This window comes from Stegostoma tigrinum, chromosome 2 (assembly GCF_030684315.1).
Source record: "Stegostoma tigrinum isolate sSteTig4 chromosome 2, sSteTig4.hap1, whole genome shotgun sequence".
Taxonomy (NCBI): Eukaryota; Metazoa; Chordata; class Chondrichthyes; order Orectolobiformes; family Stegostomatidae; genus Stegostoma; species Stegostoma tigrinum.
Genome location: NC_081355.1, coordinates 140,031,775 through 140,048,267, shown reverse-complemented (window position 1 = coordinate 140,048,267; position 16,493 = coordinate 140,031,775). Strand labels below are relative to the sequence as shown.

Genomic DNA, 16,493 nt, shown 5'->3' with positions numbered 1-16,493 from the left:
GTCTTCTCCCCTGCCGTGTGTGTGTGTGTGTCTCCGTCTGTCTTCTCCCCTGCCGTGTGTGTGTGTGTGTCTCCGTCTGTCTTCTCCCCTGCCGTGTGTGTGTGTGTGTGTCTCCGTCTGTCTTCTCCCCTGCCGCGTTTCTGTGTGTGTGTGTCTCCGTCTGTCTTCTCCCCTGCCGTGTGTGTGTGTGTGTGTGTCTCCGTCTGTCTTCTCCCTGCCGTGTGTGTGTTTGTGTGTCGTGTGGTGTGTGTCTCCGTCTGTCTTCCTCCCCTGCCGTGTGTGTGTGTGTGTGTGTGTGTGTGTGTCTCCGTCTGTCTTCTCCCCTGCCGTGTGTGTGTGTCTCCGTCTGTCTTCTCCCCTGCCGTGTGTGTGTGTCTCCGTCTGTCTTCTCCCCTGCCGTGTGTGTGTGTGTGTGTGTCTCCGTCTGTCTTCTCCCCTGCCGTGTGTGTGTGTGTGTGTGTCTCCGTCTGTCTTCTCCCCTGCCGTGTGTGTGTGTGTGTCTCCGTCTGTCTTCTCCCCTGCCGTGTGTGTGTGTGTCTCCGTCTGTCTTCTCCCCTGCCGTGTGTGTGTGTGTGTGTGTGTCTCCGTCTGTCTTCTCCCCTGCCGTGTGTGTGTGTGTGTGTGTCTCCGTCTGTCTTCTCCCCTGCCGTGTGTGTGTGTGTGTGTGTCTCCGTCTGTCTTCTCCCCTGCCGTGTGTGTGTGTGTGTCTCCGTCTGTCTTCTCCCCTGCCGTGTGTGTGTGTGTGTCTCCGTCTGTCTTCTCCCCTGCCGTGTGTGTGTGTGTGTGTGTGTGTCTCCGTCTGTCTTCTCCCCTGCCGTGTGTGTGTCTCCGTCTGTCTTCTCCCCTGCCGTGTGTGTGTGTGTCTCCGTCTGTCTTCTCCCCTGCCGTGTGTGTGTGTGTGTCTCCGTCTGTCTTCTCCCCTGCCGTGTGTGTGTGTGTGTCTCCGTCTGTCTTCTCCCCTGCCGTGTGTGTGTGTCTCCGTCTGTCTTCTCCCCTGCCGTGTGTGTGTGTGTCTCCGTCTGTCTTCTCCCCTGCCGTGTGTTGTGTGTCTCCGTCTGTCTTCTCCCCTGCCGTGTGTGTGTGTCCGTCTGTCTTCTCCCCTGCCGTGTGTGTGTGTCCGTCTGTCTTCTCCCCTGCCGTGTGTGTGTGTCCGTCTGTCTTCTCCCCTGCCGTGTGTGTGTGTCCGTCTGTCTTCTCCCCTGCCGTGTGTGTGTGTCCGTCTGTCTTCTCCCCTGCCGTGTGTGTGTGTCCGTCTGTCTTCTCCCCTGCCGTGTGTGTGTGTCCGTCTGTCTTCTCCCCTGCCGTGTGTGTGTGTCCGTCTGTCTTCTCCCCTGCCGTGTGTGTGTGTCCGTCTGTCTTCTCCCCATCCCACTTCCTGATTGAGCTTCTCATCCCAAAATGGCAGCTTTTCTGCTCCTCAGATGCTGCTTGGCCTGCTGTGTTCATCCGGCCCCACACTTTGCTATCTTGGATTCTCCAGCATCTGCCGTTCCCATTAGCTCGCGCTGTCCCCCCCCCCGCCGTGTTCTATAGCTGCTCCTAAGCCCCAGGCGGACTGACGTTTATCAGTGCGACAAAATCAGCACCGTTCAGAGTGGTGTTTCCGTTTTGGATTTCACACTGTAATGTGCGAAACTTAACGGGTGGTATTCTGGTCTCTGGTTTTTCTGGTATGAGATTACCAATGGGATTTTAGCATTTACTGCTGTTCCAATAGGTTTTAGGTAAATTTAGGCGTTTCCTATTTTCGAAAAACCATGGCTACCTTTGTGCTCACTGCAGATCATCAACTGACTCTTCACTCTTTATCCCTCTTTCCTACTTAAAAATGCAAAATTTATCAAATGGAGCTGATGAGTTCTCTCTCCACGGTGTCGAGGTTTCATCAGGACGTCCTGTTCACTTTGTTCAAATGCGTTAATTTTATGGTGTGTACCGAGTGTGTTGTAGTTTCAAGCTAATCAAGTGTGAAGCTGGATGAACACAGCAGGCCAAGCAGCATCTCAGAAGCGCAAAAGCTGACGTTTCGGTCCTGGACTCTCATCAGAGAGGGGAATGGGGAGGGTTCTGGAATAAATATGAGAGGGGGGGAGGCGGACTGAAGATGGATGGAGGAGATGATAGGTGGGGAGGGGATAGATCCGTCTGAGGACGGACAGGTCAAGGAGGCGGGATAAGGTGGGAAATGGATGTGTGGCTTGAGGTGGGATGAGGGGACAGGTGAGAGGAAGAACAGGTTAGGGAGGCGGGGATGAGCTGGGCTGGTTTTGGGATGCAATGAGGCAGGGGACAAGCTGGGTTTAGTTTTGGGATGCAGCGGGGAATGGGGAGATTTTGTGAAGTCCACATTGATACCATTGGGCTGCACGGTTCTCAAGCGGAATATGAGTTGCTCTTCCTGCAACCTTCGGGTGGCATCATTGTGGCACTGCAGGAGGCCCATGATGGACATGTCATCTAAAGAATGGGAGAGTGAGTGGAAATGGTTTGCGACTGGGAGGTGCAGTTGTTTATTGCGAACCGAGCGGAGGTGTTCTGCAAAGCAGTCCCCAAGCCTCCGCTTGTTTTCCCCAATGTAGAGGAAGCCACACCGGGTACAATGGATACAGTATACTACATTGGCAGATGTGCAGGTGAACATTTGCTTAATATGGAAAGTCAGCTTGGGGCCTGAGATGGGGCTGAGGAAGGAGGTGTGGGGTCAAGTGTGGCACTTCCTGCAGTTGCAGGGGAAGGTGTTGGGTGTGGTGGGGTTGGAGGGGGTGTGGAGCGGACAAGCGAGTCACGGAGGGAGTGGTCTTTCTGGAATGCAGACGAGGGTGGAGATGGGAAAATGTCTTGGGTGGTGGGGTCCGATTGTAGACAGTGCAAGTGTTGAAGGATGATGCGTTGTATCTGGAGGTTGGTGGGGTGGTATGTGCGGTGAGGGGGATTCTCGTAGGGCAGTTCTTGCGGGGGCGGGCTGTGAGGGATGTGTTGCGGGAAATGTGGGAGACACGGGCAAGGGTGTTCTCGGCCACTGCCCAGGGGAAGTGGCGGTCCCTGAAGAACACGGCCATCTGGAATGTGTGGGAGTGGAATGCCTCATCCTGGGAGCTGATGCGGCGGAGGCCAAGGAATTGGGAATAGGGGATGGAATTTTTGCAGGAGGGTGGGTGGGAGGAGGTGTATTTTAGGTAGCTGTGCGATTCGGTGGGCTTGAAATGGACGTCAGTTTCTAGCTGGCTGCCTGAGATGGAGACAGAGGCGTCCTGGAAGGTGAGGAATGTGTTGGAGATGGCCCAGCTGAACTTGAGGTTGGGGTCGAAGGTGTTGAAGTGCATGAACTCTTCGAGCTCCTCTTGGGAGCAAGAGGCAGTGCCGATACAGTCAGCAATGTAATGGAGGAAGAGGTGGGGTTTGGGGCCTGTGTAGGTGCGGAAGAGGGACTGTTCCACGTAACCTACAAAGAGGCAGGCATAGCTTGGGCCCATGCGGGTACACATGGCCACCCCGTTTGTCTGTAGGAAGTGGGAGGAATTGAAAGAGAAGTTGTTGAGGGTGAGGACGAGTTCGGCCAGGCAGATGAGTATGTCGGTGGAGGGGGACTGGTCGGGCCTGTGGGACAGGAAGAAGCGGAGGGCCTTAAGGCCATCTGTGTGAGGAATGCAGGTGTTTCAGGACTGGACGTCCATGGTGAAAATGAGGTGTTGGGGTCCAGGGAATTGGAAGTTCTGGAGGAGTTGGAGGGCGTGGGTGGTGTCACGGATGTAGGTGGGGAGTCCCTGAACCAGGGGGAGGAAATGGAGTCCAAATAGGTGGAAATGAGTTCGGTGGGGCAGGAACAGGTGGAGACAATAGGTCGGCCAGGGCAGGCGGGTTTGTGGATTTTGGGAAGCCGAAAGAAACGGGCCGTGCGGGTTTGGGGAACAATGAGGTTGGAGGCTGTCGGAAGGTCACCTGAGGTGATGAGGTCATGGATTGTATTGCGCTAGGAAACAAGCTTTTAACAATATTGCACATCCTCAGATGCTTTGTAAGAGGCAACGTTTGACATGGAATCATGAGTTATCATGGCAAGTGATCAGTTGGTTTTTAAAGTGTATATTGGCAGAAAGCATGTGCTACAGATAAGATTCGTGTTTGGAAATTCAGATCTTTGAACTTGATTATTTTGAGTAGTTAGTGATCATAGGACTGCTTGAAGCTTTATTAGTAAATGGGCTGCATATTGGGAAGGGTTACGTATTGGGATTTGAAAGTGAGCATGAAAATGTTTGTACCATCAGCACTAAAACAACCTATTTTTACTCGTACCCGACCAATTTGACTGAAGTAGGGGATCTGTCTTGTATGTAATCTGTCTTAATTTCCCTAATGTGGAAATGGACTATTTGGCCCATTAAGTCCCCATTGATACTTGAAGAGCATCCCACCCTCTTCTCACCCTACATTTACCATGGGCAATTTGCCTAATTGCACATGCTTGGACTGTGGGAGGGAAGCAGTTGGAGGAAACCTGTGCAGACACAGGGAGCATGTGCAAAGTCCACATTGTCATTTGAAGCTGGAATTGAACCTTTGTCCCTGGCAATGAGGCAGCAGTGCTAACCACAGATGTGCAACCCAATAAATTGTCAGTCCCTCTCTAGAATAATTGTAGTTGAGGGGTATTTATACCAGATGAGCTTTGAATTTCTTTCAGTTTTTATTTGTATCCAAAAACTTCTAATTGTAGTTTTGAAACAAAAGTTGATGGAATGTTGGCCCTTATTTCATGGAGTGATGTATGAAAATTTTGCTAAAACTGTACAGGCACTAATCAGACCACAATTGGAATACTGTGAATGGTTTAGATCCCCTTATTTAATGAACATGAATTGAAGGCAGTCTAAAGATGTTTCACCAGTCTGATTCTGGATATGGAGGGGTGGTGTTATGAGAAGTTGAGTCTGTACTTGTGTGGTTTGGAAGAACAAAAAAATGATTTTAGTTAAACTTTCAAGATAGGGTAGATTTGAAAAACGTCTTTCTTGAGGTAGATTCTAAACCAGAGGGCATAATCTCAGAATGAGGATTCATATGCTTATACAGGAACTCCTCCTCCTGTGTCTTCTGGAGGTAGTCAGTCTGTGGAATTCTTGACTGTAGAGGCTCATTATACTTTAAGCTGAGGGATTTTTTTAAAAAGAATAGTGTAAAAGATTTGAGGTTTATGGAGCAAAGGCCAGAGATTAGACTTGAGGGTTATTGGGTCAACATGATCTCATTGAATGGTGGAAGAGACTGATAGCTGACTGGTCTGTTTCTGCTTCTGTATTTGAGGCTCCTGTGCATTCAAAATATGGTTAATGGTGTGGCTGGAGTCGCTTTTATGTCAAGTTGAATTCACTTCATGTTTCCAGCTTTTATCTGGCAGCACACCTGGATAAAAGTTCATGTTCAGGTCTGTGACCTTTCATGAGAACATCCTATTCACTTTTTTGTTCAATTGTGTTAATTTTATAATGGTGTTATTTTTTCCTAACAAAGATCATGGCGTTAGGCTTCACTTAAATTTATGGATCAGATTTGCACTCGTTGGAAAGAGATCAAAAGAACTGTTACTTGAATATCCCAATTTCAACTTGGGACTTGAAACTATATGACAGAGCTAGATTGCAAAGGAAATGTCCTCTGATCCATAGGGTTTATGCATCACAGTTTAAGCAAACTCTACTTGGCAAGTGATAATGGGAACTGCAGATGCTGGAGAATCCAAGATAACAAAATGTGAAGCTGGATGAAGACAGCAGGCAAGCAACATCTCAGGAGCACAAAAGTGACATTTTGGGTCTGGACCCTTTTATCTACTTGGAAAGTGTTATCGTTTTGGAATGGAGACGAACAGATTTAAAAACCTAGGCCAATTTGTGGTTGCAGGAGGTTGGGAAAGCAACTGATCTGTTCAGTTCTTTTGACAGTTTTTGCAATCACATTTCATCTGGGAGGTCAACTTAATCTTGATTTAAGCTTCTGTGTACCTACCTTTTTGTACATGTGATCTCCGCTTCAGTCAGAAACAGCTCCAGCTCTGAAGTTTTAGTGAGTTGGCATTCATCCCACAAACTGCCAAAGGACCTTCATAAGACCATAAGACATAGGAATGGAAGTAAGGCCATTCGGCCCAACAACTCCACTCTGCTGGGCATTTCAAATCCACTTCCCTGCACCCTCCCCATAGCCCTTGAGTCCTTGATCAAGAATTTATCAATTTCCGCCTTGAAGACATTTAATGTCCCAGCCTCCACTGTGCTCCATGGCAATGAATTCCACAGGCCCACCACACTCTGGCGGAAGGACTGTCTCCTCATTTCCATTTTAAATTTACCCCCCCTCATTCTAAGGCTGTGCCCACGGATCCTAGTCTCCCTGCCCAACGGAAACAACTTCCCAGCGTCCACCCTTTCTAAGCCATGCATTATCTTGTATGCTTCTATTAGATCTCCCCTCAACCTTCTAAACTCTAATGAATACAATCCCAGGTTCCTCAGCCATTTATCGTACATCAAACCCACCATTCCAGGAATCATCCGTGTGAATCTCCGCTGGACACTCCAGCGCACTATTTCCTTCCTGAGGTGTGGGGCCCAAAATTGGACGCAGTATCAGGGACACATCTGGCAAATGAGTTATCTTCGTACACTCAACGTAGCCTGAGACAATGTTGTTGATTTGTGTGGGGGGGCGGGTGGGGTGATGGCCTAGTGATTTTATCACTGGACTGTTAATCCAGAGACTGGAGAACATTCTGGGGACTCTGTTCAAATCCCACCACAACAGATGGAATTGGAATTCAATAAATATCTGGAATTGAGAATCAAATGATGACCATGAATCCATTGTTGATTGTCAGGAAAAACCTATCTAATTCACTAATGTCCTTTAGGGAAGCAAACTGCCATCCTTGCCTTGTCTGGCCTACATGGACTCCAGACCCACAGCAACGTGATTGACACTGAACTGCCCTCTGGGCAATTGGGGTTGGGCAGCAAATGCTGCTAGCCAGCAATGCCGTCATCCCGGGAATGAATAAAGAAGCAGAATCTATATTAGTGTCAGTATTTGAGGATGTAAGTTGAAAGGCAATTTAATAAAAAAAAGGAACAGAACAACTTGGAGTTGGAGGCAATTCAACCCTCTGAGCCTCCTCCACCGTTTAATATGATTGACTTCTCATTTTGCCATCAACTCCACTTTACTGCCTGCTCCCCATAATCATTTAATCCATGGGTAATTAATAATCTGTGTACATCAGATTTTTGTCCCCACTCCTTTCTGTTAGTGAATTCCACAAATTCATGATCTTTAAGGGAAACAGTTCTTACTCATCTTTGTTTGAAACCTACTGCCTCTAAGCCTATACAACCAAAAGAAATAGGAAGAGTAGGCTGTTCCACGCCACAAGCTTGTTCTACCACTCAACAGGATAATGGTTGATCCAACTTGCTTACTTTCCTCCCTTTCCTGTTTGACTTGATTTCCCTGTTGATTTAGAATCTAAAACTCTGCCCCACTGTGGCAAGGAGTGCCAGAGATGCAGCCCTCAGCAAATTACTCCTTTCAGCCTTAAATTGATGGCCCTTGACCCTTCCAGAAGGGGAAGTATTCTCTAAATATTTATGCCATCGAGCCCCTTATGAATCCTATGTTTCAACAAAATCTCATTTTTTAAAACTCGAGTCCCAACCTTTTTAGCCTTTGCTCAGTCAGTCCCTCTATACTGAGGATCAATCTTGTGAATCTTCTCTGAACTGCCTCCAATGAAATGATACTTTTCCTTAAACAGTGATCAAAACTGCTCCCTTACTCCAGTTGTGCTGTCACCTGCACCTCGCATGGATGCAGTAAGACTTGCGCACTCTTGTACTCCAGCCTCCTTGAAATAAGGGCCACCATACCCTTTCTGATTTCCTGTTGCACCTGTGCTACCTTTGTTTTGTGTGCAAATATATCCCCAGCGTTTTCCCACAATACTCCAATTGCCAACTTTTGTCCACTTAACCCCTCAATATTGCTCCAGAAAACTGTTTTTATGCCCACCTCAATCTGCCTTTGCACCTGTTTGTCTTGTCTGCAAATCTTGACGACAGCACATCACTTCCTCCTTCCAAGTCATAATGTATACTAAATTTTACTGGTCCTGGGTTGCCAACTTCAAGAAAAATACCTTGTCCCCACTCATTGTTCCCTGCCTGTTAGCCAATTCTGTATGCCAAAATGCTGTCTCCAGCACTGGCCTAAAAAAGATCACCTTTACTAGATTGCTGCAAATTTTAAGCCTATGTCTAATTCAGTGGTTCAAAATGAATTAGTTTAGTATCCCTCATCAGTACCATGCACAAATTGCTGATTTCAACCTTCAGTGGAAAACTAGAAATGAATGCGGTGTTGTTGAGCACTAACCAAGTACTGTACAAGTAACACTAAGTTTTGTTTCCAGAAATTATTTCTATATAAACAGCTATTTGCTCAAGATGTTGTGTAGCGTGTGAATCTATAGGGAACTCTGTACTTGGATGTACACTCTTTATGAACAAATGAATGTCAGTGTACTAATAAGACCATAAGACGTAGGAGTGGAAGTAAGGCCGTTCGGCCCATCGAGTCCACTCTGCCATTTAATCATGGGCATTTCAACTCCACTTCCTTGCACTCTCCCCATAGCCCTTAATTCCTTGTGAGATCAAGAAATTATCAATCTCTGCCTTGAAGACACTTAACGTCGTGGCCTCCACTGCCCTCCGTGGCAATGAATTCCACAGGCCCATCACTCTCTGGCTGAGGAAATGTCACCTCATTTCCATTCTAAATTTACCCCCTCTAATTCTAAGGCTGTGCCCACGGGTCCTAGTCTCCCTGCCTAATGGAAACAATTTCCATTATCTTGTATGCTTCTATTCGATCTCCCCTCAACCTTCTAAACTGAGTACAATCCCAGGATCCTCAGCCGTTCATGGTACATTGAACCTAGCATTCCAGGGATCATCCGTGTGAATCTCTGCTGGACATGCTCCGGTGTCAATATGTCCTTCCTGACGTGTAGGGCCCGAAATTGAATGCAGTATTCTAAATGGGGCCTAACTAGAGCTTTATAAAGTCTCAGAAGCACATCTCTTTTATATTCTAGCCCTCTTGAGATTAATGACAACATTACATTCACGTTTTTAGTCACAGACTCTACCTGCAAGTTAACCTTCAGAGAATCCTGGACCAACACTTCCAGATCCCTTTGTACTTCTGCTTTATGAATTTTCTCACTGTTTAGAAAATAGCCCGTATTTTTTTCCAAAGTGCAAGACCTCGCATTTGCTCACGTTGAATTTCATCGGCCATTTCCTGGAACCACTCCGAAACTGTCTAAATCTTTCTGCAGCCTCCCCACCTCATTAGTACTACCTGCCTGTCCACTATCTTCGCATCGTCGGCAAACTTCGCCAGAATGCCCCAGTCCCTTCATCCAGATCATTAATATACAAAGTGAACAGCTGCGGCCCCAACACTGAACCCTGTGGGACACCACTTGTCCCTGGTTGCCATTCTGAAAAAGAGCCTTTTATCCCAACTCTCTGCCTGGGCAAAACCTCTGACTATCTTTACCCTATCTATGTCTCTCATAATTTTGTAGACCTCTGTCAGGTCTCCTCTCAGCTGCTGTCTTTCCAGGGAAGACAATCCTAGTCTTTTTAACCCTTCCTCATTACAACTGCCCACAAGACCAGACTACATTCGAGAAAGTACAGAACAGTCTCCAGAAAGCTTCTGTGCCCTTCCAGTAACATGAAAAATGCACACAGTAATCCAGATATGGCCTATCAAGGATTTGATACAGCTGCAACTTGTTTTGCCAACTCTTGTACTGCATGCCCTGGCTGATAAAGGCAAGCATGCCATATGCCTTAACTTTAGCCACCTGTGTTGTCAAGTGTTGATAACATAATCAGCGAGCACCTGAGCGATTCAACTTGCTTTGAAGGTTCTCCATGATGAAAACAGGGCACTAGCGTCTTGGGACACACTCCATGAGCACTGGCTACGTGCACCTACATCTGCAGATACTGGTGTCCAAAGTGTAAACCTCGAAGAATCCACGTAGCACATCTTTGATTTGCCTCCTACTCACTTCTGCACTTGGACACGTGCACAGCTCCTGGACTAGACTAGGCTGCATCTCCTGTTCCTTGCTTGCTGTCATAGTGCTCAAGGGAGTGCAGGGTCGGTGATGTTAGGTGGGAGTGAAGGGGGAAGATGTTGCAGGCAGTAGTGTTAGAGCTAGCGTCTTGATGGGAGGTGACTACTCTGAGTATGAAAATTAGATGGCATTTGCACCAACAGAGTGGAGACTTCAGTGGTCCACCCTCCTTTAGTGAGTGCCTTGCAGTCTCCTCCAGATGGCTGAGACTGCATTAACCTAGGTAGCAGCTTCTGACCAGATCGGGGCAATGGCTACACAGCTTGTCCGGGAGCAGAAGGTCTGAACTGGTGTCCAGGAGTACTCCATTTGCAGTCGCTTGTGTACTGCTTGTGTTCAAATGTGCAGGAGCTATAGTGAGTGGAATGGCTAGGATTAGAGTTTGCTGATATTCATAACAAGGATTTTGAGAACTGGTAGTTGGTGGGAATGAGTGAGATAAAAGCATGATAGTTGGCAATTACTTTGAGGCTTTTTAAGTTGAGGATTCACTTAAGATTGTAGATTTGATAGGAGTGGACAAAGGCCATTCATCTTAGGTCTACAGTCTGTTCTGCCGTTCAATGGGATGATGGCTGATCTGGTGATCTTTAACACCACTTTCCTGCTGTTTCAAATAATCCTTCATGCCCTTACAGATTTTCAAGTATCACAGCTATCTGCCTTTACATTCTGTTGAATGTTGAGACTGGATCATAAGTACAACCTCTGCAGCATTCGTTATTGCAGATTAACTACCCTCTTAAACAAGAAGTTCTTGTCTTAAATGTGTAGCTCCTTACTCTAAGATTGTCCTCAAACTCAACTCTTCCACAAGGGAAACAAGCTCTCCACATCTGTCAAGCTCCCTAAGAATCATGTAACTTTATTAAGTTTGTCTCATTCTTCTAAATTTCAATAAGTACAAGTCGAATCAACTCAACCTTCCCTCAAAACAATCCCTGTGTACCTGGGATCAGAATAGTGAGTCTTTGAGCTGCCTGCAATGCCAGGATCCAGGCAGTGTCCTGAACTCTTTGTTCATATGTGGTCTGCTTAGAATCTTACTTAGTTTTAGCAAACCTTTGCACTTTCATACTCGAAATAAAGGCCAGCTTTCCTTGGGTACTTGAGTAGAATTTGGAGTTGCATTGTCAGTTCCTTCCTTTTATAGTACTGATTACCTTTTGCATTTTGCAATGTGTTTTTAGACTGTCTCTGAAATAAGAAAGTAATCTGACCTGATGATTGAAAATGGTTCATAGGTTTCTGTTCACATAGTGTGGTAGAATGAATGAACTTTTTGAAGTATGACTTATTGGAATGAACGGCCAGTGCTTGTTTTTGCATGCCAACGTGGTGACAAGTTGGAGTGCTTTCTTCCATTTGTCCACCAAAACACATTTTTTTGAATTTATGGGGTACAAGGGAAATGAATGAGCCAAAAGAACTTAAAAGGGGTTGTTGAAAGCTTTGATATTTTAAATGTTGGCGTTAACGTTTGGTGTTCAGTGAATAACATTAATGTGGCTGGTCTCCTTCTGTTTGGGGACAGTAAGAGCTGCCAATGCTGGAGCCAGAGATAAGTGTGGAGCTGGAGGAGCACAGCAGGCCAGGCAGTATCAGAGGAGCAGGAAAGGTGATGTTTCAGGTCAGAACCCTTCTGCCTGGCCTGCTGTGCCCCTCCAGCTTCACACTGTTATCTTGGCCTCTTACCATTTGTTCAGCAAATAGAAGATGTACAGATGTACTAGGAAATGAATTATTTGAGTTTAACATTGTACAATTGGGTTTTGATATTCAGATGAGCTGAGGTAATATTTGGAAAAGATTGAAAGGTGGTTTAATGATTTTAAAAGATTCAGTTTGTGTATGGAACTGCAAATTGTTGGGAACAGTGACCAGTGAATTGTACTGCTACCTCCGGATACAACGCATCATCCTCCGACACTTCCGCCATCTACAATCTGACCCCACCACCCAAGACATTTTTTCCATCCCCACCCTTGTCTGCTTTCCGGAGCGACCGCTCTCTCCGTGACTCCCTTGTTCACTCCACACTGCCCTCCAACCCCACCACACCCAGCACCTTCCCCTGCAACCGCAGGAAGTGCTACACTTGCCTCTTCCCTCCCCCCGCCCCATCCCAGGCCCCAAGATGACTTTCCATATTAAGCAGAGGTTCACCTGCACATCTGCCAATGTGGTATACTGTATCCATTGTACCCAGTGTGGCTCCCTCTATGTTGGAGAAACCAAGCGGAGGCTCAGGGACCACTTTGCAGACCACCTCCGCTCAGTTCGCAATAAACAACTGCACCTCCCAGTCGCAAACCATTTCAACTCCCCCTCCCATTCTTTAGATGACATGTCCATCATGGGCCTCCTGCAGTGCCACGATGATGCCACCCGAAGGTTGCAGGAACAGCAACTCATATTCCGCTTGGGAACCCTGCAGCCCAATGGTATCAATGTGGACTTCACCAGCTTCAAAATCTGTCCCCCCCACCCCCCCCCCCCCCCCCCCACATCATCCCAAAACCAGCTCAGCCTGTCTCTGCCTCCCTAACCTGTTCTTCCTCTCACCTATCCCTTCCTCCCACCCCAAGCCGCACCTCCATTTCCTACCGACGAACCTCATCCCACCTCCTTGACCTGTCCGTCTTCCCTGGACTGGCCTATCCCCTCCCCACCTATACTCTCCTCTTCACCTATCTTCCCTTCTCTCCATCTTCGGTCCGCCTCCCCCTCTCTCCCTATTTATTCCAGAACCCTCACCCCATTCCCCCTCTCTGATGAAGGATCTAGGCCCAAAACGTCAGCTTTTGTGCTCCTGAGATGCTGCTTGGCCAGCTGTGTTCATCCAGCTTCACACTTTATTACCAGTGAATTGTATCACTTGTTTTGAGCAAACTGGCTTCGGTATCATTTGCTGTACTAACTGCAACTTTGGCTGCTTTCCAAACCATAACTCCCAAGGAATGAAACAGGATATGGAGTCTGAGTTGAATGTAACTATAAAAAGAGACACTGCAAAATAAATCCAGAATGGTGCAATTAGTCTGAGCCTGCCTGCCCTTATGTTGATTGTCTGCATCACTTAAGCGTAATGTAAACAAGTTGAAACTAGTTTGACTTGGGTAGAATCCGGAGCCTTGCATCTGAAGTGGTCTGTATTTGGATGGGTTAAAAATTATGCTGCAGATTTCATTTTAGTCTTGTTTATAACAGTGAATAAAAGTGAAACCTTTCTCTTTTGATTTTTTTTTTCCTGCTCCTGCATTTCATTCTTCAGTCTTGTAACCAAATGTTTAAGATCTGAGCTGTTGGTGATGTGATTTTTTTTTTCTTTGAATCCAATTACTGTACTTCTTTAAATGTTTCTGCCACCAACGTCATTGTGGAATTTCTGCTTTTCTTTCAGTGAAGCCTTTGGAATACAGTTATTTGGGTACAACAGTTTCTATTTTCTTCTCACTTCTACCACTGCCACCTACTCACCAAAGAGCCTAATCTCAGGTTTTAATGTATTAGTTGAGATCATCTTGGAGCATCAGACAAGGTAGAATATGAAACCTTGTGATTTGATATAGCACTAGATCGCAGCAGTCTATTTATACTTCTGTTCGGAAGTTCTCATGACAAATTGCTTTATTCATGCATTTTAATCATAATGCTGATCTTACGACTTAAAATTAATTTCTTCCATTGATTCAGTGGGCAGTCTTAGTAAATTTTACTAAAATCTGTTCTGATGGAATTGGTAACCACTTCCCCTATGAAATTTCAGTTTTGCAGTTTCATTTTCAGTTTGAGTAAACTCTTTTTTACCCAAAATACAGATGACCATCTTACATTTGCTTTCTGCACAAACACAAACATCCTGTTATTCTGGATCACCTTTAGCAACATAATCTTCTATTCCCTTTGCTTTCCACTCATTTATGTTTGCCTTAAATGCTTCTGTCTCATTTGTTTCAACAACTCAACTACTTTGGCTTTTTCAAGCTGCTTCTGAATTCTGTTTGATTTATCGATTATCTTAAAGGCTTCCATTCTGCTTGTTTCATATGTAGAGGTATTCTGTCAACACTCTTGCAATTTTAAAGCTACCTTAAAAGATGCTAGGGTATCTTCACATTTTTCAGCAAGAAAGCAACCCACTTTGTTCAATATTTGATTGTTGGGATCTCTTGCATGATCTTCATAAATAATTTTGTCCTTTTTCCTTACCTTCATGTTCTTTAATATGGTTGTAGTAACTGCGCACAATACGTCTGTCCAGTATTTCATCCTTGTAGGTAAAGAACTAATGGGAACTGCCAGCAAATGCATTCTTAGATTTCTAGTTGCAAAATGGGGTTACATTTGTTTCAAGACAACAAAATGTGAGGCTGGATGAACACAGCAGGCCAAGCAGCATCTCAGGAGCACAAAAGCTGACGTTTCGGGCCTCGACCCTTCATCAGAGAGGGGGATGGGGTGAGGGTTCTGGAATAAATAGGGGGAGGCGGACCGAAGATGGAGAGAAAAGAAGATAGGTGGGGAGGTAGGGAGGGGATAGGTCAGTCCAGGGAAGACGGACAGGTCAAGGAGGTGGGATGAGGTTAGTAGGTAGATGGGGGTGCGGCTTGGGGTGGGAGGAAGGGATGGGTGAGAGGAAGAACAGGTTAGGGAGGCAGAGACAGGTTGGACTGGTTTTGGGATGCAGTGGGTGGGCGGGGGGGGGAAGAGCTGGGCTGGTTGTGTGGTGCAGTGGGGGGAGGGGACGAACTGGGCTGGTTTAGGGATGCGGTGGGGGAAGGGGAGATTTTGAAACTGGTGAAGTCCACATTGATACCATTAGGTACCATCATCCAGCCTCACATTTTGTTGTCTTGGATTCTCCAGCATTTGCAGTTCCCATTATCTCTGATTACATTTGTTTCAATCTTGTTTTAATCTAAGTGCAAATGAAATTACACTAGTCAATTGCACAACTTGTGGTACTTGGTATGTTGCAAACATATTTCATTCAGTGCTAAAGGTCATATCCTCAGATTTATATTGTGCCATTAACTTGTGGTGAATTTAGTTTTTATAAGTCTGTAATTTATTGGCACAATGTAAACCTGGAAGACACTTGCTGGCAAAATGATGCATTGCACCTCAAATATGAGACACTGGTTTTAAATCTGTAAACTTGTATCAAGTTCCACAATTGAAAGATGTATAGAGAATATTATCCATGTTTCTGATTGCTAATTTTCAATTAGTCTGAAGGCTAGATATTGCTTCTATTGCATGATGGTTTGTTACAGAAGCAGATTGAATTTCTGGCTCTAGACATAAATGAAGTCAGAGTCCTACAGCATGGAGACAGGCTCTTTTGGCCAGGACTGGTCCATGATGACCAAAATGTCCATCCATGCTAACCCCTTTTCACTGCACTTGGCCCACGTCCTTCTAAACCTTTCCTATAAGGTTTTGGAGTAGATTTGTATCTTGGGTTGTGGGTGTTGAGATTTGTTGGCTTGCTGAGCTGGCTTGTTCTGCAGATGTCTTGTTACTCTGCTTGGTAACATCCTCAGTGCAGCCTCTGAAGCATCGGTGTGTTTTCCTGCCTGGCTTTTAAACTCTGGCCCATTGCGACAGATTGCCTCACTTTTGGGTTTCCTCTGTAGTGGAATGTATATGGGGTCAAGTTCAATGTGTTTATTAATAGCATGCTTTGTGGAGTGCCATGCTTCCAGGGATACTCATGCCTGTCTCTGCCTAGCCTGTCCCAGGATCTTGGTGTTGCCCCAGGATCTTGGTGTTGCCCCAGTAAAAGTCGTGGCTCTCCTTGTTCACGTGGATTGAGATGAGTGAGTACTGGTCTTGTCTTTTTGTAACCTGTTGGTGTTCGTGTACTTGTGTTAGTTTCCTTCCTGTTTGTGCGATGAAGTGTTTCTCGCGGCCACTGCAGGGGATCTTGTAGATGACATTGGTCCTGTCCATGGTGGGGAGTGGGTCTTTAGTTCAGGTGAGCACTTGTTGTAGGGTTGATGTGGGTTTGTGTGCCACTCTGATGCCCAGTGGTTGTAGCAGACTTGTGGTGAGTTCTGACGTCTTCCTGACATAGGGTAGTGTCCTGAGTATATTGGGGCATGTTGAATCTTTCTGATGTTCCTGTAGGAATCTCCTGACCCAGTTCTTTGGATATCCATTATCCTTGAACACTTGGAAGAGGTATTCTTCCCCCTCTTGGCGTCATTCCATGTTGCTGCAGCGTGTTGCCCTTTCAAAAAGTGTTTGCACGCTACTTCATTTGTGTGTGCCGGGA

The 16,493-nt window shown here is 46.1% G+C and overlaps 1 protein-coding gene across 3 annotated transcripts in view; it reads left to right on the top strand.

The window, feature by feature from the left end:
• The window catches only part of dnajb6b (DnaJ heat shock protein family (Hsp40) member B6b), a 146,790-nt gene that overhangs the window by 14,782 nt on the left and 115,515 nt on the right, over positions 1-16,493 (top strand). The window contains exon 2 of one of the 3 annotated variants that reach the window (XM_059639624.1): positions 13,614-13,751. The exons of the other annotated variants lie outside the window; for them this stretch is intronic. The gene's annotated coding sequence lies outside the window, so the exon portion shown is untranslated. The remainder of the gene's footprint in view (positions 1-13,613; positions 13,752-16,493) is intronic. 3 annotated transcript variants of the gene reach the window in all.